Raw genomic sequence first — 22,838 nt, forward strand, 5'->3', positions numbered from 1 at the left:
ACAAAGCCTCTTTTTTTAGGATTTTTAAATAATTTTATGTTGAATGCTAAATAAATTAGATTTCTTTTTGTTGATTTGGAAATAAATGGAATTAACAATAATAATATCTCTTTTTAAATACTTAAAACTGAAAACTCTACACTATTTAAAAAATAAACTGATAAAAAAATGTTCCTCTCAAAAAAAGGTGAACTTTTTCTACGAAGATTCCTGATTTTGGTTATTGATTTTTTTGCTTAACGTAGTAGTAGTAGTGGGTTTTCAATTTCAACGAAAGTTCTTTGTTATGTTGAATAAAACGTTGTTAAATTGTTATTGTTGTTTTGCTGGAAAGAGAAAAGGAAAGAGAGAAGAAAAAAACATTAAAAAAATTGGAAAATGCCATATATTATTGGACTAACCTGGTGTTTAGGAAAGCATAACTTTTTCGCTGAGCCCATGAAAAGTAGTACCATGTCTGAAAAAGAAGAAAAAATAACAATAATTAGTATACATATAAAACAATAAATATAAATAATAAAAATAAAAGCTTTTATATTGTGAATAAAAATCGACTTATTTTTATAACAAAATAAATATTATATTTACAGATTTATTCTGTTTGGAGACCTATAGTGAAATTTTGTGGAGAATAAATTTTCCATTGACAACAAGGTCCAAATATCAGAAATAATGGGTCAAATGACCATAAAACCAAAAACAGTCGGAAATTACGTAAAAAATTCCAATATTTTTTATAACCAAATTAAAATTTAAGTTTTTACTTGATAAATATTATACATATCGATTTCTTTTGTTCGGCGATCTATAGTAAAATTTTATGGAGAATAAATTTTCCATTGACACTCGGGCCGTAAAATGAAAAATAAAGGGTCAAATGACCATCAAACTAAAAACAATCGCAAATTTAATACAAAAATTCAATCATTTTTATAACCAAATTTAAATTGAATTTTTTTCTTGATAAATATTATATATACCGATTTCTTTTGTTCGGAGACCTAAAGTGAAATTTTGTGGAGAACAAATTTTCCATTGACACCCGATCCCTAAAATGAAAAAATGGGTCAAATTAACAAAAACTAAAAACAGTCGGAAATTAAATCAAACAATTACAATAGTCTTTATAACCAAATTAAAATTGAATTTGTTTCTTAATAAAAATTATATATACAGATTTCTTTTGTTCGGAGACTTATAGTGAAATTTTATGGAGAATAAGTTTTCCATTGACGCCCAGGTCCTAAAATGAAAAATAATAGGTCAAAGGACCATCAAACAAAAAAATCGGAAATTAAATCAATAAATTCCAATAGTTTTTATAACTAAATTATAATTGAATTTTTTCTTGATAAATATTATATATATAGATTTCTTTTGTTCGGAGACCTATAGTGAAATTTTATGGAGAATAAGTTTTCCATTATCACCCAGGCTCTCACATGAAGTATTGTGGGTCAAATGACCATCGACCTGAAAAATAATGGTTTAAATTGGCATCGAGTGGTATACTCTCTTTGAATAACCAAATAATTTACTTTAATACAAATTTTTCTTGATATATATCACATATACCGATTTCTTTTGTTCCAAAACTTATAGTGAAATTTTATGGAGAACAAGTTTTCCTCTTACACCCAGCTCCTAAAATGAAGTTTTGTGGATCAAATGACCCTCATGTCAAAACCTATGTGAAATATTACCTAAAATTTGCATTATTTTTATAAACAAATTATAATTGCCTGTTTTATCATGATCTTTATAATATATACCGTTATTTTTTTGTTCAAAGACTTATAGTGAAATATGATAAGGAATATTTCTTCCATTTATATAGAATCCCAAAAGTGAGGTTATGTTGGTGAAATTGCCTCAAATTGAGAATTATGTGGTTAAATGAATTAAAACATCGATAACTGAAGTTTACCGTTATTTTCGGTATGTATTCCTTGAAGCTATAGATTTTTGTCGTACGAGGACTTATAGTGAAATTTTGTTTAGAACATTTCTTCCGTTGGGAACTACTCTCTAAAATGAGTTATTCTGAAGTTACCGGTACTATTTGAAAAATGCCTTTTATACTATAATTTTTTAATTTAATACCTGAGGTAATTTACTTCATTTTATAATAATATTTCGTATAATATCCTGATATCCATTATAGCTACCAATTTCATGTATTCCCCGACTCCTATTGAAATTTTATAAGGAACATATTCTCCCTTAACATCATCCTTCAAAACCGAACTATTCAAGGACAAAAGGCCAAGTTCAAGCAACCATAACCTCACATCTCACTCTCTCATTGTGATATTCTCTATATGGATGCCACACGTGGCACTCACTCATTGTTCTTTATATTTTTTTAATAAATTTGCAACAACAATAAAAAATTACCATAACAACCCATACTGAAATTCATTTAAATTATTATTTGTTTTTTGTTATATATTTTGACATTTATTTCCTCTCAACGCCTTTTTATTGTGAAAAAAAGAAAAAAACTGATTTTCCATAGAATTTCATGGGAACAATAATAATAGAATTTCCTGTACATATCTGCAAACAATTGATGATGATGATTGTTTCCACACAATGTGTTTTGTTTCGATTTGTATATAAAAAATTCTATGGAATAAAATTAATTGGTATAGAAAAAAACGGTAACCGGAATATATGAGGTAATGCCAACGTAAATTGGGTGACATTGATATTTTGGTAAGGGCAAGGTAGATGGGTAAGGGTAAATGGAAATTCAGATTGCGGAATTTTTTTGAGTTGTTCAGAGACCTATAGTGAAATTTGACGGAAAATATTTTTTTCATTGACACCCAGACCCTGAACAAAAAATGAAAAACTATATGAAATTATAAAAAAATCCCTTATTTTTATAGACAATTTATTGTGCAATTTTTTCTTGGTAAATATTATATTTACAGATTTCTTCTATTCGGAGACCTATAGTGAAATTTAATGGATAATACATTTTCCATTGGCATCCTGGACCTAAAGTGGAGTATTATGGCTCAAATTGCCATAAAACTAAAAACTATAGGAAATTTACACAAAAATATTTAATTGTTTATGACCAAGTCTTTAGTGAATTTTTTTCATTATATATGTTATATATACCGATTTCTTTTGTTCGGAGACCTAAAGTGAATTTTTATGTTGAATATTTTTTCCATTGATACCCGCGTCCTAAAATGTAGTATTGCAGGTCAAATGATCATCGAGTCAAAATTTGTATGAAGTTAAGCAAAAATCCCTTTTGATTTTTAAGGACACATTCTTAATGGATTTTTTCATATTTTTTATATATATATATATTTCTTTTGTTCGGAGACCAATAGTGAAATTTTATGGAGAATATGTTTTCCATTAACACCCAAGCTCTAACAGGAAATATTACGGGTCTAATGACCATTAAATCGAATGTTGTATAAAATGAAACCCCAAAATATAATATTTGTAATAACCAAATTGTTAGCGGATTTTTTCATGATATTAGTTATAAATACCGATTTCTTCTGTTCGGTGACCTATAGTAAAATTTTGTGGAGAAAAAGATTTCCATTAACACCCAGTGCCTAAAATGAAGAATAATGCGTCAAATGGTCATAAAGTCAAAAGTTGTATGAAAAATGGCTTTATATTTTATGCTCACATTCTTATTGGATTTTTACTTGTTAAATTTTGAATATACCGATTTTTGTTGGTCAGCGACCTATAGTGGAATTTTATGGAGAATAAGATTCACACTCAGTACCCAAAAATATAAAAATGGCCATGCAGTCGAAAGTTAATGGCGTTATATGTTATGGTCACATTCTTATTGGATTTTTTCATGTTAAATTTTGAATATACCGATTTTTGTTGTTCAGAGACCTGTAGTAATTTTATGGAGAATATTTTTTCCATTGGCACCCAGGCTCTAACAGGAAATATTACGGGTCAAATGTCCATCAAATCGGATTTTTTCTTGATATAACTTATAGGTATCGATTTCTGTTGTTCCCCGACCTATAGTGAAATTTTATGGAGAATAAGATATCCATTGACACCCAAGTTCTAAAATGAAGAATTATGGATCAAATGGTCATAAAATCAAAAGTTGTATGAAAAATGGTTTTATATTTTATGCTCACATTTTTATTCGATTTTTTTTCTGCTAACATTTTGAATATACCGATTTTTGTTGGTCGGCGACTTATAGTGAAATTTTATGTAGAACATTTTTTCCATTAACACCCAGGTCCTAAAATAATGAATTATGGATCGAATCGAAAGTTATATGAAATTAATCCAAAAATGCCTTAATATTTTGATGATCTCATTCTAATTGGATTTTTTCTTGATATATACTATATATATACCGATTTTTTTTGTTCGGTGACCTATAATAAAATTTGATGGAGAATATTTTTTCCATTGACAACCAGGCCCTAACATGAAGCATTATGGCTCAAATTGCCCACCAAGTGGAATACTCTCGTTTTTAATTTTTTATTTATTTTCAAAAATAAAATAAAACAATTCTTTATGACATCCTATAATAATAAAAATCTTATTTGAAAAAAAAATCTCAAACACATGTTGTCACACAAATTCAAGTTCAAAACCCTCGTCTTCTTTTTCTCAAAAAAAAAAAACCCCCCGATAAATAAAATGTTCTGCAGAATTCCCCCAAATACTGCCCCATCATCATAACTGTCTACAAGAATGAAAAAAATCATAAGTTATAAATCAAGTGGAATATCAACAAAAAAACAACAACAAAACACTACAAGATATTACACTTGAACAAAAAAGAATAAGAACAAAAACAACAAGGCTAGCTGGGAGAGAACTAATTAACATTTTCGTCTACATTTATGGCGCGCCAATAATTTGCATTAAGTCCCCACAGAACCCCTTCCTCTCCCTCAAATTTCCCATTTCATGGTCATGAAAAATCGAAATGCAAAACTCAAGAACACAAAATCCAGTCATCAATAATTTTTTCAATATTTTCTTTTTTAAATATAAATGTTATTATTGATTTCTGCAGTGTTTTCCGTGACGGGCATGTGCCTTAGGGTCTGTCTTCTTGTTCTTGTAGTTAATTGTATTTTTATTTTTTTGGTTGCCAAAAACAAAATTTTATTACGAATCAGCATATTATTTTTGAAAAACATCCATCATAATTTTATATATATACAGTGAGTGTAATAAGTATTTTGCCTCAATACAAATTTGACAAATTTCTAATATATACGCCTAAAGCCATCATACTAAAGATGTAAAATGAATTATGTATGATAGGATATGTTTGTAGACATATTTAGATCTTATTTCTGCAAGAATCACTGCGAAAGACCTATTGGTCTCGAAGATATCGGCCAAAATCTATACCATCCCAAAAATGATTATCACAAAAAAGTATTTTGCTTTTTATTATCATTTTTGAAAAAATCATTATATATCACAAGCATTGTCTTTTTATAGTTACCATTGCGGGTAGCCACATACTAAAAGCGATTAGGCGACGATTCCAATAAACCACGGCATTTTTTCGCGAATATTTTCTCATAATTTACGTTCAATACATTCTCAAGCAATTTTTCATTTAATATATGGTAATTTCTCGTCCTAATTTCAAAATGAGAGTATTAGATATGGTCGTCGCGGCTTCAAAACATCCCAAATAACTTTAGAATAATAAAAAAGAGGTTTTGCAAAATATATCGCGAGGACAGGGCCCTAAAAACTATTAAAACCAAAATCCGACAAACAAATTATTAAAAAAAATATCGCGAAATCCCATTTTTCAGACTTTGAAAACTTTATGGTCCATTAATATTGATCTTGGAACCAATATATGCGATGAAAATAGCAATAAGAAGGTCAGATTCTAAGATATGAACGGTTTTGTGGCAATAGAAATACAGCAAATTTCGAAAATAAATAGATCGACCAGTTTATTCACTGATGCATTTTATTCGCAACTGATGGTGTTAAACGGATGTAAAATATTGACTGCGTATTCGTCACCAGCTACCACAGTTTTCTAAAACGCAATACTATTTGACGAAGAATGATGTTTTCTTCCAACTTCATGTAATGCTTGTAGTTTCTGTTGTTTTAGAACTGTTCATTTCTTTGAATCTGACCACCTTATTGCTATTTTCATCGAATATATTGATTCGTAGATCAATATTAATGAACCATAAAGTTTACAAAGTCAGAAAAATGGGATTTCGAGATATTTTTTTTAAATAATTTGTTTGTCGGATTTTGGTTTTAATAGTTTTTAGGGTCCTGTCCTCGCGATATATTTTGCAAAACCTCCTTTTTATTATTCTAAAGTTATTTGGGATGTTTTGAAGCCGCGACGACCATATCTAATACTCTCATTTTGAGATTAGGACGAGAAAATACCATATATTAAATGAAAAAATGCTGGAGAATGTATTGAACGTAAATGTGAGAAAATATTCGCGAAAAAATGCCGTGGTTTATTGGAATCGTCGCCTAATCGCTTTTAGTATGTGGTTACCCGCAATGGTAACGATAAAAAGACAAAGCGTGTATTATACAATGATTTTTTCAAAAATGATAATAAAAAGCAAAATACTTTTTTTTGATAATCATTTTTGGGTTGGTATAGATTTTTGCCGATATCTTAGAGACCAATAGGTCTTTCGCAGTGATTCTTGCAGAAATAAGATCTAAATATGTCCACAAACATATCCCATCATACATAATTCATTTTACATCTTTAGTATGCTGGCTTTAAGCGTATATATTAGAATTTTGTAAAATTTTTATTGAGGCAAAATACTTATTACACTCACTGTATATTTTTTTCAAAATATCAATTCCGAACCACAAACAAATCAATCAAAAAATTAAAAAAATAAATTCTGTTAATGATAATTTAAAAATCAACCACAACTAAAACTCAGCAAATTTTTAACAAAATGATTTTTTTTTACTCAACACCAAAAATTACTTAGCTTTCTTCTTCTATGTTCTCCAATTACATACTTCGGTATTTGAATGACAAGCAAAAAAAAAATCGGAGGAATGTTGTGATATAAAAAAATCGGTATGTGACATGTGATGAGGAAAGAGAAAATACTAGAAAATCAAGGTGGGGGTTTTGTTGTAATATATTAGTGCTACCGATTTCTTTTGTTCGGAGACCTATAGTGAAAATTTATAGAGAATATTTTTTCCATTGACACCCAGGTCCAAATATGAAGAATTTTTGGTCAAATTCCCATCAAACTAAAAACCTATAGGGAATTTACCAGAAAATATGTTATTTTCTATGACAAAAATGTTTGTATATTTTTTGCTGATATATGTTATATATAGCGATTTCTTATGTTCGGAGACCTATAGTGAAATTTGATGGAGAATAATTTTTCCATTGACATCTAGGTCCAAATATGAAGAATTGTTGGTCAAATTCCCATCAAACTGAAAACCTATAGGGAAAATATGTTATTTTCTAAAACCAAATTGTTAGTAGATTTTTTCTTGATATCTATTATAGATACTGATTTCTTTTGTTCGGAGACCTATAGTAAAATTTTATGGAGAATAAATTTTCCATTGACACCCTGGTCTTAAACCGAAGTCTTATGGATCAAATGACCGTCAAGTGAAAATTTGTATGAAAATAATCAGGAAACTGCTTTACTTCTTTGTGGTCACATTCTTATTGGATTTTTTGTTGACATATGCTATATATATCGGTTTCTTTTGTTCGGAGACCTATAGTGCAATTTAATGGAGATAATTTTTTCCATTGACACCCGGACTCAAAAATGTAGTATTGGGGGTCAAATGGCCAGCAGGCTGACAATTAACCCAAAAAGTTGTGATATTTTTCAAAATCAAATTGTTTGAGATAATTTTCATGATATCTATTATAGATACCGATTTCTTTTGTCCGGAGACCCACAGTGAAATTTTATGGAGACCATTTGGTTCATTGACGCCCGGACCCTAATATAACCTATTGTGAATCAAATGACACTCAAACTGAATAACTATAGGAAATTTACCACAAAATATGTAATTTTCTGTAACCAAATTGTTAGTAGATTTTTTCTTGATGTATGTTATATATACCGATTTCTTATGTTCGGAGAAATTTTATGGAGAATAAATTTTCCATTGACAACCTGGTCCTAAAATGAAGTATTGTGGGTCGAATGACAAAAAAGTCAAAAGTTGTATGAAATTAATCCGAAAACGACTTTCCTTACTTATTGTCGCATTCTTACTGGATTTTTTCATGTTAAATTTTGAATATACCGATTTCCTTTGTTCGGAGACCTATAGTGAAATTTAATGGAGAACTTTTTGTCCATTGACATCCAGGCTCTAACAGGAAATATTACGGGTCAAATGACCACCAAATCGAATGTTGTATGAAATTGATCTCCAAAATATCATATTTTTTATAATTAAATTGTTAGTGGATTTTTTCTTGTTATTAGTTATATATACCGATTTCTTTTGTTCGGAGACCTATAGTGAAATTTTATCGAGTATAAATTTTACATCGACACCCTGGTCCTAAAATGAAGCATTGTGGGTCAAATGGCCAACAAGTCAAGAGTTGTATGAAATTAATCCAAAAACGGCTTTACATTTTTTTAGTCGCATTCTTATTGGATTTTTCTTCTCAAATTTTGAATATACCGATTTCCTTTGTTCGAAGGCCTATAGTGAAATTTTATGGAGAATATTTTTTCCAATGACATCCAGGTGCTAAAATGAAAAATTATGGGTCAAATGGCCATCTATCTAATGGAAAATTAGTTAAAAAATTGCTTGATTTTTATGACTGAGTTTTATTCGAATTTTTTTCCGCATATAGGTTACATATAGCGATTTCCTGTGTTCAGAGACCTATAGTGAAATTTTATGGAGAACATTTTTTCCACTGACACCCAGTCCCAAAAATGAAAAATTATGGGCCATATGGGCATTTATCTAAAGTATATTGGAAATTAGTTAAAAAATTGCTTGATTTTTATAACCGAATTTCATTTGATTTTTTATCTTAATATATGTTATATACACCGATTTCTTTTGTTCGGGGACCTATAGTGAAATTTTATGGAGAACATTTTTTCCATTGACACCCGGACCCTAAAATGAGAAATTATGGGCCATATGGGCATTTATCTAAAGTCCATTAAAAATTAATATAAAAATTGCTCGATTTTTATGATTGACTTTTATTCGAATTTTTTCCGGATATGGGTTACATATAGCGATATCATTTGTTCGGGGACCTACAGTGAAATTTTATGGAGAATATTTTTTTCATTGACTCCCAGGTGTTAAAATGAAGTATTAAGGGTCAAATTAACCTAAAGTCAAAAGACTTTAAGTCCAAAAATTGCTAAAATGTTTGGTTAAGAAAAATTGTTTATCGATCATAAAAAGTGGTTATCGAACAATTATTTTTTTAAGAAAATGTTGTTATCGAACACTTTTCCAAGAAAAAATTTCCCAACGAACAAGTTTTTTCCAATTAGAAATGCTAAAATGTGAACTTTAATTAAAACCCCCCTTTTAATTACTTTGGAATTTCTTGTGAATTTTTATGAATTATTTTTAATAAAATTGCGTTTCAAATTGAACAGTCATTTATTGTTGATGTATATATGTGTGAGTGTGTGTGAATAAATTTAAATTGCCAACAAATTTCTTAAGGCCTGTTTCCTTTTGCCGCAAATTGTTTATAATTAATTACATCAGAGAAAAATTGAAAAAAATCTAATCAATTTTTCAAACTATTGGGCTCAGTCAGGGGAAAAGGGAAAACTTTTGTGATTTTTTCAATTTTTCGCTATAATCAAAAAACTGTTTTTCTATTTTGTTTAAAAACAAACAATGGACACAACACGAAATCGCAAAAATGTCCGTCAGAAATTGAAATCAATGTTTATTTTTTTCCAATTCAAATGGATAACAAAAAAAAAAGAAAACAACAGCGAAAAAAAATCGACAAACATTCTCTGGAAAAATTGTCACGGCTTTATTCTGATCAGCCACTAGGCACATGGTGGGTGGCTGGCTGGTGAACCAACCAACATGCAAGCCCGAGAGAATGCAATTTGTAAAAAACAAATACAAAAAAGTGTACAAAACACCGTATTGGGCGCCACACGCTATCAAAATCAATATTAATCTATTCGGAAATTGTAACGACATAGCCAGGCAGGCAGTTAGGTGCTGGCGTGTCTCATCGCATGGAAATTGCCATCCATTGGAATTCCAAAATTAGATGAATATGAATGGGTTGTTGGATGGGTGTGGGTCACACGGTTATGCTGCTGCTGCTGGCATACAGAGAGATTCATTCATTCCCTATTCTGAAAAAAAAACAAAGTTCGTCTGTCCAGCAGCACCAGCTTCGTTTGCATGGCAATTACTTTGACAGTAGGTTGGTTGGTATGGTATGGTTTTCTATTCTGTTATCATCACGTCCAGTACGTGCAATGTCAAGGTCATTGTTGTAAACAAACAAAATGTTGTTGTTGTTGGTGCAACGAAACTTTAATAATGAGAAAAAAATTCAACAAAAAAAGTTTGTAAATTAAAAAACTAAAGAAACAACAACTACATGTTAAACAACAACATCGAAAAAAACTTAAATAAATATTTAAATTTTTTTATGGGAGATGTGCAGCATGCCGGACAACAACTATAGCAGTGAAGGTAAAGGGTAAAGGTGGTCGGGGTGGGGGTGATGATTTCAAATCACTACACCTCTCATTAGGTGGCCTAGGCATCATTACAATTTTTTTTTATTTTTTTGAACCACACAGTATTGTATCGCATGTCACATTCTAACAAAAACCAATTAGCCCCTGCCGGCTCATATTGTTGTTGTTCTTTCTATTGTTGTTGGTTTTGTATTGTTTGCATTAGGAAACAATCGGACAATCACCAACACTATTTTTAAACTTGTTATTTAATATTATATTACATTTCCTTTTTTCCGGTGGGTGGGTGTGTTAGTGTTCCTCTGTGTGTATGTGAAACAAAAAAAGTAGGTAATTTTTCAAAATTGTAAACGGAAAATCTCCACATGACTCCAGTGTGACGTAAAACGGTAGCACAATAACATTTCCATTTCACACACACAGTAATAATGAACAATTCGTGTTGTAGGTTAACCGCCTAACCTAACCTAAAATCTAAATTTATTGTTAATTATTATTTAAATTTATATTTAATTATAATTTATCGAAATTTTCTGGGAGAAAAGTCGAAAATTTAATTCGTATGGTTAAATTTGCCTTCGAATAAGAAAATTTTGTTAAGAAAAATTTCGATCTTGATGGAAAATTTTATCGATAACAATTTTTTTCATAAACAATTTTATCGATAACAAAATTTATTATTGGAAAATTAATCGAAAACAAGTTATCTTGTAACAATCTCGATCGATAACAAGTTTTCATAAAGAAAAATCGGTCGATAACAAATTTTATTGTAAACAAAAACTTATCGATAACTAATTTTATTGTAAACAAAAACTTATCGATAACTAATTTTATTGTAAAAAAAACTTATCGATAACTATTTTTGTTGTAAAAAACATGATCGATAATAAATGTTATTGTAAAAAATCCATCGATAACAAATTTTTGTGTAAAAACGTTATCGATTACAAATTTTTTTGGAAAAAAAGCTTGAACGATAACAAATTTTTATCGTAAAAAACTTTATCAATAATAAATTTTCTTGAAAAACCTTCATCGATAATGATTTCTGGCGTAAAAAAACATGACCGATAACAACTTTTCTTGTAAAATACTTGATCGATAATAAACTTTATTGCAAAAAACTTGATCTATAACCAAGTTTCTTGAAAAAAAAAAACCTTATCGATAAATAATTGTCTTAGAAAAACTTGAACGATAACAAGTTATATTGTAAAAAAGCTTGATCGATAATTAAATTTCATGATTGAAACATTATCGACAACAAATGCTCTTAAAAAACTTGATCGATAACAAGTTTACCTGTAAAAAACTTCATCGATAATAATTTATGTTGTAAAAAACATGACCGATAACTACTTTTTTTAACAAACTTGATCGATAATAAATTTTATTGTAAAAAAAACAAAATTATCATCGATAACAAGTTTCCATGTAAAAAATTGATCGATAATAGGTTTCTTTGTCAAAAACATGATCGATAATTAATTTTCCTATTGAAAAATATTAGTCGATAAATGTTATTCTATAGAAAGCCAATCGATAAAAAGTTATCGATAAAAAAATTTTCTTATAGAAAAGTTAATCGATAACAATCTTTCCTATAGCAATAATAATCGATAAGATTTAATCTATAGAACAGTGGATCGATAGAAAAAAATTTGAATAAAAATTGTCATTCGGTAACAAAAAAAAAACAGTTATTATCGATAACAATTCAACAGTTCAACAATTCAAAACAGTTATTATCGATAAATTCATCGATAACACCTTATAAAAAAATTGTTCGATAACAACTTTTTTGTTATCGATAGCTATTTTTTATTGAAATGTTAATCGATAACAGCTTTTTTATCATCGAAAATTCGTGCGATAGCAATTTTTCCTATAGAAAAAAAAAACACTTTCTCTATAAGAAAATTCATTCGATAAAATATTCTCATACAGAAAATTTAACCGATACAAATTATTCTCATACGAAAATCCCATCGATAACACCTTTTTTGGTAAAAACGTTGTACGATAACAATTACATTGTTATCGATAGCTATTTTTTGTTGAAAAGCTTTTTGTTAACGAAAATGAATGCGATAATAAATTTTCCTATAGAACATATTTTCGATAACTCCTTTTCTATAAGAAAATTCATTCGATAACAACTTCTCATAAAGAAAATTTAACCGATATCAATTATTCTCTTAAGAAAGTCCATTGATAACACATTTTGTAGTACAAAAGTTTTCGAAAACAACTATTTGTTATCGATAGCTGGTTTTTTATTAAAAGGTGAATCAATAAAAACTTTTTTGTTGTCGATATTTTTTATAAAATAGTTAATAGTAAAATAGTTAAAAAACAATTATCTTCCAATTCTAAACTTCCAACTCTAGTCAATGTTCTCTCACAATTCTAAACTCTCAACTCTTGTCAATGTACAAGCAAACAATGTCATAAAACAGATGTTATGTCAAAGTTTGACAAGCCTTTAGCCGCTATTTACATGTGAGTTTTAAAATGGGGTTAGTGTACATAATTTCTTCCGTTTAAATAGCGCAAATAAATAACGAAACAGAAAACAAACAATAAACTATTGATGGTTGACGTTTACACAACAACAAGGATCCAAGGATTTTCCTGTGACGTTAATAAAATGTCGCGGTTTGGCCGCCTCTCTCTCTACACACACACATACCGTTTTATTGTTGTGTTGTTGTTTATTTACCGGCCTCATTCTGTCATTAAGTGTGGTCATAATTGTTGTTGTTATTGCCCACTGTGTCCATAGAGCCCGCCACACAACCAGTGTTGCCGAATGTGGGCATTTATGCCCAAAAGTGGGCATAAAATTTGTGAAATTTATGGCTTGGGCGGATGTTGGGCATTTTTTGCTTCGGTCATATCAATATTGTTTATATTTGTTTTAATAAACATTGATATTTATTTACCCTAAAAAATATGTTGTGATGTATATTATAGGCCCACGTTTTCGTAAAACCGCGAAATATTACCCCTAGATCCACCTTGTAGTAAACCTATTCGTAATCTCAACCAGCTGAGTAAATCTAGACATGTTTGTCCGCCCGTCTATCCATTATAAGTTGTAGTTATGGACCATTAATGTTTTGCATGTATAGGTTAGGATAATGATCAGTTAATATTTGGAGGATAAAATAGATTAAAAACATTATTTTTGTCAATTTTTCTGGTCGGTGTAGAGATCACTATTATGGCCCAATACTAAATTTTACACGGGAAAAATGACAAAATTTATTTCCGAAAAAGGAACAGGGAAGGACAGTTCATTTAAGAGGAGTGGCTGATCTTTAAATTTATACCAATATTATTGATGTATATACTCATATGTGGGAATTATTGTCCAAAAATATCGCGCAATCAAATATAAAATGGATCATTATCCTTATTTATGACCATCAAGTTTTAACGGAAATTGAATCTATTCTTCTCAACCTCATAATGAGATCTATAAAATTTCCAAATATTGGCCCTTTCTTGGGGACATACTAGAATAAGTGGAGTGATAACTTTCATTTTCCAATATTATACAGGCTTGGTTAAAATTACATTATAAAATTAACTGCCAGCAAAAATTTAACCATTTTGTGGAGACTATGCTGATTGGTCCGATATTCCTAAGTTGGTCATACGTCGTCCTAGTTTTTAGAAGACAATCATATATTTTACCTACATGTCATCTATAAACTGGAAAGATCTATCATCCTAATTAGAGCAATATATATTTTTTCTGTAAAATACATACATTTTGAATCCAATTAAAATGTTTAATTTTATTCTTAACATGATATATTTTAAAATATATTGTTTAATTTTTTCTCGAATTTTTGGGCATAAATTGTTGATTTTGGGCACTTTTTAGGTGCAATTTTGGGCGGAAAAAAATTTTGCAAACGGCAACACTGCACACAACACAAAAGTAATCATCTGCTTATTGAATGAAAAAAAATGGTGTGCTACTATGAACTAGGTTTTCCAAGGGGATAGCACAACGAGTTTTATTTTTATTAAGAAAATTAAAAATGCAAGAAGAAACAAAAACAGTCATGATTAGTAGGACAATAGGTAAGTAAAAAGGTGTTTGCAAGTACATACACACTTTGCGAAGAAGATTAATAATGTAATGATTGTTGCCGCCATTGAATAACAAAGAGAGAGCCAGAGAGATTACTAAATAGAGAGCAGGAATTGTTTTGCCAACATCTGTTTGTTTGGCAAATACGCCGCATTATGGCTTTGATATTGCGCCAAAGTACAGGAGCAACAGTGTGGCACACATTTTTATATTACCTGTATAAAATTATGTATATACATACATAGAGATTTCAAATGAAATAAAAAATTTCAAATATTTGGAACATGTAGAGCAGAGAGTAAGATGAGAAATATTTAGCGAAAGCATGGAGATTCATTTTTTCTGAAGAAAAATTACCATGTTCTTTAGGCAGAAGGAAAGATTTGTTCATATTGCCTGAACTACACTATTGTACTGTGGAGGAGGTAAATATATTTAATACCAATTACTCGGGAAGAAACATTAAAAACACTTTTATTTTGTTAGTTCCAGATAGGCCTTTTTCGAGATGTTTCACGGCAAATATCTGGGTGGGTGAATTCATGGGCATGTCCATCTGTAAGAAGAGGGTCTCGGAGGAAATGAGTAGATTATATAAACTCAACTGTAGATAATCCAAAGACCAACAATTGATTTGCCGCTCAGAGGTCATCCGCTATTAATTACATGGTATCTGGAATGGAGTATATAGGCTCAGAAGTTATCCTCAGTTGAGTAGATGGTCACTGAGGCCATGTGCAGTAGATTATATATGGACTCAGGCAACCTACATATGAGTAGATCATCTCAGAAGCCATCTGCATTGGAGTATATAGGCTATGATGTGGTCTGCATTTGAGTAGATGGTATGTGATTCCATTGTCAGCAGATTATATATAGACTCAGAGGTTATATAGTGAGTGGATATACTCCAAAGCCAATAATAGTGGGATAATGAGCTCGGAGATCACCTGCAGTGGCAAATCTTCTTTAGTGTAGACGGGCTTTGGACGCCATTAGCAGTCGAATATATGGGTATGGAAGTCATCGACAGTTGAGTAGATGGGCTAAGTTGTTGATTTGATTGGCTGAGAGATCATTTACATTTGAGTAGATGGGTACTACGAGGACATGTACTGTAGAGTATATGGTATTCAAGGTCATCTACCTTAGAGATGATGGGCGAGACATAAAATGAACTAAAAAAGTCATCTACAGTAGACTAGATATCGGGACAGGTTCTCTGATGAGCTCAGAGGGTCATCTCTTGTATAGTAGAATTCGTCTAAGTAGATAAAATGGACTAAAAAGTCATCTACAGTAGTCTAGATCTCGGGAGAGGGTTTTTGTGTGGCACTGATCGCTTCCAACTCCATGTTGTGGTATTTTGAAGATTTAAGTGGCATTTTCCAATCGAAGTGGCGGCTACAAATTTGCATTCTTGGGAGGCATACTTCCCAAAAAATGTTCAATGTTGACGAAACCTAGATCGCAGAACAGAACGAACTAAAACCACTTAGAAAAAAAGTTCAATATAGAGCCATGTATAGACTTGGGCTTCATATAGTAGAAGATCCACTATCAAACAGAATTGGAGCATAATTTGGTATTGTGGGATCTTGCAGAGGTAAATCTGTGCTTTGCCTTGATCCCATGTACAATGGCCCTGCCACCATCTTCCAATCGATATTACTATTGGAGCAAACATTTCTGATTTTCAAAGAATACAAGAACTTCTCCTCCTGGCAGCATATTTTTTTAAATATACGTCTTGTGATAGGTGTTAATGTCCAGTCCATGACCAAATAATCTTAGCCATAGGTTGTTTCAAGGTTTTGAATATTTTGGTAAAAATGTATACCGAATTTTGTGCGGATTAAATTTTATTTAATTAGCCTGTCACTTTGCGCATGTTTGTTTGAATTGGATTTTACGAAATCTAAGCAAAAGAATTGGCTAAAGATATTTGTCAAAGCTTCCAAAAATATGTTGTTGCTGTTGTTCTTTTTTTTTAAATTACTAATTATTATTTATTCTCCCCAAGTTCAAATTCCATAATCATTGTCTTTCGATTATAAATGTGAGTGTGTCTTTGTAATCGTCTCCAAGATACAAAGTTTCGTTTGAATTTTTATTATTTCATTATTAATTTGGCAAATAAAACAGCTGACGCATACATGCAAACGGGCGAGCTAGCGCGAATGAGGAGGTTTGGTTCCAAGGCAACAAAAATTTATCAACAACAATAATAATCGTATAAAAAAACAGGAAAGTCTAAAGCCAGCCGCACAATCAGGCGATAAACTCGTGCTTCGAAAAATATTCCATAAACGTGGTGTTGTCATGAGACCAAGACGTTGTTGGCGGGCCCCATTTTTTATTTTATGTTATAAAAAATCTATATAAACAGGTTTATATTTTTATACGCGGCAAAACATTGTCATCGCGGTCTCTGACTGTGCCAATGCTGACACAGCACTTTCTTCTGCTGTTTTACTGCTACTTTGCCCGAGAGATAGAGACGTGTCACGTTTTTTGTTGTATTTGCTTGATATATATTTTTTGTTTTAAATTTAGCAATGGCAACACGTTTTGTTTTTCATTGTTGTGTTTCATTCCAATAAGAAACTGAGACCGGCCGCTCTGCTGACTGTATCTCACTAACCAAACAGCAACAACAACATTAATGCGAAAATATAATTCACACATAAACTATTGACTGACTACTGTTAAAACAATAATAACAACAACAGCAACAACACATTTCTCAATGAGAGCACACACAGCGGGTAGGCAAGGCAGTTTTGCCAAAGGGAGTATTGGGTGTGAGAGTGAATGTGTATGTGTGCATGAATGTTTTTGGTACAGGCGTCACACAACACAATGATGAATGCATGGCCAATCAAGCATGTGGGGAATTTTATTACGTTGTTGTTTCACAAACATTTTTGTTTTTTATTTTATTTTTAAAAATAAATAATTAAATAATTTGCTTAGAAATTCCCCCTATTAACTGTCTTTCTTCTTCTCTCTTTGTTTGCCTTTACTACTCTCACGAGATCCTAGCATGATTTGCGTTGATTTGTTAACCAGCATCAATTACTGCTGTTATGACAACAAATGACACATATGACAATCATTGACACCTGCTGCTGCTGACGCCGTTGGCTGGATTCACAATGCAGTTATACCGTTGCACACAACCAAAGCGGCAAGAAGGAGGAGAAAGTGTTATAGGGGAATTATGTTATCTAAAGCAATGTTTACATTATCAATTTGGAAAGGTAATTAGTTTTTCTTTCTTTTTGTTATTGTTTTTTTTTCACATTTCAATCAATTATTTGATAAATTTATTTAAACCAAAAACAATTCCTGCTTACTTATTTATTATTTATCAACAAATCAAAAAAATGAAAATTTAACAAAAAAATATTTAGAAATTCTAAACTATGGAATTTTTAAAAATCAATCATATCAGCAACAACATAGAAAAATCAGCAACAACAAGTTTCTCTCTCTTGAGAGAGTAATTAAGTTGCGCTATTTTTAATTGTGTAACAAGCGTACTTTTTGTTCACAAAAGGTACAATTGACATAAACGTACCAAAACAAAAATTATATTTTTTATTATCCGTGGATACATTTACGCTTAAATTATAACATATATTATTTATGCAAACAACTGGTATAAATATTGGCCAATACGATAATTATGATTTATTATCATTTGAAGTAGAATTTTAGGTACCTTTTCGTACTTTTTTGTTCCTACCTGTGGCAATGTTTTCCAACACAATTCACAATTTACCACTGAGAGAGAGAGAGACTCTCAACACCGATCCCGATCCCGGCAAATATAAAACCACGCTAAGCGGAAAGAAAATCAATGTACATTTTGACATGAGTCAACAACAGCTGTCCGACTTGGCGGCTTGTCTGCACAGCTTATTATGCAAAACTGTACTTTTCTCTTGCAAATAATAAATCAATGCGCGGATATCATTTTTTCCATTTTATAAACAAATTTTTGACAAATCATCCTCATTATGATATGACATGACAAAAAAATAATAATCAATTTCAAATTAATCATTTGAATTTTGCTTTCATGAAAAAAATACTCCAGCAAAAAAAAAAGGAATGATGAAATTCTTATCGAACAGAGATATAAGATACGTTGCCATTTCCGAAATTTAGATCTCGAGGTCAAAAAGCAAAATTAGGTTCATATGGTCACATGTTCCCCAGAACCACACAAAAATCATTTTGCCGAATTCAAATTTCGACCTTGAATTCGGCGAATTTCATTATTATCACAAGAAATGATGAAATAAAATCAAAGCCGCAAAGCTCTACTGCAGGATGTGGATTACTATAACAAGTTATATATTTTATTTTATTTATTTAATTCATAATGTAACATCAGAGCCTCATGAGGCCATACAAATGTATTACATAAACAATAAACCTAAAATTAAACATAATTCATATATAATAAAAAAATTATGCAAAAATTTATAATTTTCAAACTAAGATAACTATAACTGGTTCCCCAACCAACAAAAAATTTAAGATATATATTATATATATATATATTATATATATATATATTATATATATATATTATTTTATATATATATATATATATATATATATGAATTTTTACAAGAAATGATGCATATTTAGGAATATTTCCTTAAAATTTAAATAATAAAATATTATAATATTTTTTATTCTTCGAAGATGATGCAAAAAAAATTTATTATAAACAAACATTTTGGAAGAATCATTATTAAAATTAAAATATATGTATGTAGGTAGTCCTTTTAGCGCAGCTAATGTCTCGACAAGCTGTCAAAGTGCCTAATTTCTACTTGAAATCGATGTGTAGTGTTGCCAACCATGTGAAATTTTATAAGGAAAATTTTGACAGTTGGTCGAGACAAAAACAAAGGTTTTTGTTTTAATACATCACCTTATTATTGCATCAGGAATACAAAGAAAAAAACATATCTTATTGGAAAACACTATGCAATAATTATTTCTTTAAAATTTCTAAATCTAAGCTTATTTTATTGTTGCCTATTATAGTACGTTTACATTTAACCGGATTTCGTAAACCCATTGGATTTTAATTGTCAATTCCTTTGCATATACGTCAAATAAATCCTCATAAAGTAGGTTAACCCGGTAAAAAGTTCTAATGTACAAGGAGTTTAAAACTGATATTACACACAAAAAATCCCCCTATTCGTAAAATAACTTTAGATTCCATTTAAATTTAAATTACTCAATCTAAAACTATGTCAACTAAATTGCTTCATGTGAACATTGTGTTAATTGTTTACCATTTTACTCTGCACCACTAAAAACAAAAAGGACAGTTATATCTGCTCTCCTTTTGTCAATGCAACGTGAGTATTTATGAAAGTTGTCAAAAATCTGTTATAATTCAAAAAACAGGAGAACATTGTCAAATGTCAAAAAGGAGTGACAGCTACTAAATGAGCGGCAAAATGGAATTTGTTGAGCCTGCCATCTCTTGAATAAGGAGAGTTAGTGAGAGAGAGAGAGTCATATATGGCTTATAACTACAAAACAGGATGACGGAAGTAAAGGAGTGTTAGCTGCATACACACAACCAGCCACACACACAAAAAATTAAGGTTGTGGGACACGTGTTGGGCTCGTGAAAGCAAAAAAGGAAAAAAACAAAGCTTGATTTGTTTTGAAGGCTATTTTGTGAACATGTTTTTTCTTGTGTCTATTAAAACGAATCAAAAGCAGACTTGAACAAGGTTATGATGGAATGACTAGCATGTTTTTATTTTTGATGAATTATTAATTTATTATATAATTGTTGTTTTTTTTAAGTAGCTGGATTTTCTCATTTTTTGTTTCTCTCTCCCCTCTCTCAAAGAAAGGATATGAGATTTGTATTATTTGTTATACATAATGTTCCGCATATTCACACACTATTGTCTGGGTCCTTTCTTGTTTCGTTTGACATTTGTTGTCTCGTTGTTGTTGCCGCTGCTGTGGTTATTTGACTGTGTAATAAATAGTACGTCAGTCAGGCTTTGTTTGGCCCAACATCTGTTTGGCGCCTTTGCACAATCATCAGCCGCCATCAGCAGTTGTTGTGTGGTAGTAGTACAGCCGCCACCATCATCCCCTGTTTTTGGTTTAAACTTGAAATAAAAAATTTTGCATGCGCCACTACCACACCACCTCCCTAATTTTATTATGGTGCCTGACTATCCCTCTCACCGCCTCTTTTTCTATTTTACTTTGAGGTAGATAAATATGGGGGGATTTATTGATTTTTTTATCCAAACAAAAAACAACAACAAAATTGATTTTTTGTTTCTGAATGACATAAAGAAACTGATTGACGTACATACATACACACACTGGTGGCGATTGTCACATTCCCTTGCGGTTCATCTGCCCCTACGACGTCCGCCGTCTGACCATTTATTACGTTTTTTATTTGCTTTTATCCAAAGAAAAAAAAAACACAACCGTGAACAATCATGTTTTAGTAGTTTTTGTATATACCTTTTCTTCACGCAATTTTTTGTATTTCTCTCGACCAAAAAAAAATGACAAATCTTTTTTTCGGAATACGTCAGAATATACCCAACGAAATAAATACAAGAACAACAAAAACATCAGGCAGGCAACCAGCCCAGCACGGGGAAATGTACGTCAAATGATTCTTAGCTCATACAGTAATACAGAAAAGAATTCTTTTCTAAACGGCTGGTTAAGTAATCCGAAAGGTGGGCAACACAAAAAAAAACAAAGGTGGCAAAAAATTAAAAAAATGCGTTGGCGTTCCATCACTTCCAAAAAAATATCTAATTGCTTTTTTGCAGTTCCACATTCCAAAATTTCATAAAATAAAGGACACTAGTCTCACTTTTCTTAATAACCTCATGGACTTTCATCATCAACATCCTCCGAAAAATAGTTCCTTTAAAAAAACATAGCTGGCTTATTACTCACTTGTATTTCACTTTAGGAAAAACTTGAACGTTTTCTCGCTTTAATTTTTCTTCTCGAATCGACACGGCACACAATTTTTCTGCTTAAAAACTGTTTCTTTTTTAATAATTTTTTCTTACTAAAACGTTAGTTTAGTTTCTTATTTTTATTTAATTTTAACTTAAAAATTAGTTTTCGAAGAGTATTATTTTTTTCTACTGCTTCTTCTTTCTTTCGACGGCTTTTTGTTAGAGTTGTGTATGTTGTTTCTTTTTTTATATCCAAATTATTTATAGTTTGAATATAGAGCACGTTATGCGGTTTTATATACGTTACTCTGGCCGAATGATGTTACAACAAACTGCCAAATGAAATAAACGAAGAAGAACAAATGGCCAGCTAGCGCTCTGCTCGTTCACACACAGAAATGCTTTCATTTCAACTCTCAGTGAAATGTCTGCGAGTCTGAGAGATACAACGAGAGAGAGAGAGTGTGTAAACGGTGTATTGCCTGCATGCGTGCGTGTGTGTGATGCCATACGTTGGGTGTTTGTCGCCTCTCTCGGTTCTGCCGCCGTTATTATTTTTTGCAAAGGCATGGTGAGAGTGCCCACATTGTTGTTGTTGTTGCTTGATTTCTGTTATAACAACAGAAACACGCATTCGCACACACATTATTAATAATACCAATTGGTATGTCAGTTATCACACGAACTCTCAACGGCATATAAGGGAAAAAGAGAGACAGTAATGAAATTGGAATGAATAATAGAGTTGCCAATGTGAATAGGAATCTAATTGGAATTAATAGGCATTTCATTTAAATGAAAAGGGATTAAATAAATGAATGGAATTTTGCAAATTAAAAATAAATTATATGGAAATTATAAAAAAATAGAATAATAAAAAATAAAAAGTATAGAAAAATGAAAATATAAAATAAAATAATAAAATTAAAAATATAAAAAAAGAAAAACAAAACAAAAATTATATAATAATAAAGATTGTATAAAAAATAA

General features: G+C 30.7%; 1 long non-coding RNA gene across 1 annotated transcript; it reads right to left on the minus strand.

Annotated features, from left to right (window-relative positions):
- Positions 1 to 230: 230 nt before the first annotated feature.
- LOC133328648 (uncharacterized) lies at positions 231 to 21,884 on the minus strand. The gene is made up of 3 exons (XR_009754289.1): positions 21,841 to 21,884; positions 402 to 457; positions 231 to 326 (listed from the first exon to the last, which is right to left on the minus strand). It is a non-coding gene; the product is annotated as an uncharacterized LOC133328648 (long non-coding RNA).
- Between the last annotated feature and the right edge of the window lie 954 nt (positions 21,885 to 22,838).

Source organism: Musca vetustissima, unplaced genomic scaffold, assembly GCF_032173495.1.
Source record: "Musca vetustissima isolate MV318-11 ecotype Yass unplaced genomic scaffold, APGP_CSIRO_Mvet_v1 utg1071, whole genome shotgun sequence".
Classification (NCBI taxonomy): domain Eukaryota; kingdom Metazoa; phylum Arthropoda; class Insecta; order Diptera; family Muscidae; genus Musca; species Musca vetustissima.